General features: G+C 34.1%; 1 protein-coding gene across 3 annotated transcripts in view; it reads left to right on the top strand.

Annotated features, from left to right (window-relative positions):
• The window catches only part of METTL15 (methyltransferase 15, mitochondrial 12S rRNA N4-cytidine), a 400,694-nt gene that overhangs the window by 270,395 nt on the left and 129,599 nt on the right, over positions 1-700 (top strand). The gene's annotated exons all lie outside the window — the stretch shown is intronic.

Raw genomic sequence — 700 nt, forward strand, 5'->3', positions numbered from 1 at the left:
CCAAGAACAGAAAGACAAACTTCACATGTTCTCACCTATTTTGGGGGGCTAAGAATTAAAACAATTGAACCCATGGATAGAGAGTAGAGGGTGGTTACCAAAGGCTGGGAAAGGTAGCAGGGGAATGGGGGTTAGTGGGGATAGTTAAAGTGGCCAAAAAATAGAAAGAATAAGTAAGATCTAGTCTTTGATAGCACAACAGAGTGACTATAGTCAATAATAATTTAACTGTACATTTTAATATAACTAAAAGTATAATTGAATGGTTTGTAACACAAAAGATAAATGTGTGAGGTGATGCATACCTCATTTACCCTGATGTGATTATTACACATTGCATGCCTGTATCAAAATGTACCGTATACTCCATAAACATATACACCTACTATATACTCATGAAATTAAAAAAAAAAAAAATCCAAGAAAGCAAAACCTAGCCACCATGTGTTGCATTTTTAGAGCCCTTTATACTGTTCAATATGTTCTCCCTACTGACACCTCCATCTGTCATTTTGGTATGATGTTAATATTGGGTCATTTTTGTAGACGTAATGACTTAAAAATTTTCTTAAACTAGTCTTGCTAATAAGTAAAAATGTCTCAACTTGATCTTACAGGAAAGTGTCTTGATCTTACAGAAAAACTGTCTAGCGTATTGCTTGTTTTCTTTTTTCTGAACATTTGCCCTTTCTGTTTCTAG

This window comes from Saimiri boliviensis, chromosome 6 (genome assembly GCF_048565385.1).
Source record: "Saimiri boliviensis isolate mSaiBol1 chromosome 6, mSaiBol1.pri, whole genome shotgun sequence".
Classification (NCBI taxonomy): domain Eukaryota; kingdom Metazoa; phylum Chordata; class Mammalia; order Primates; family Cebidae; genus Saimiri; species Saimiri boliviensis.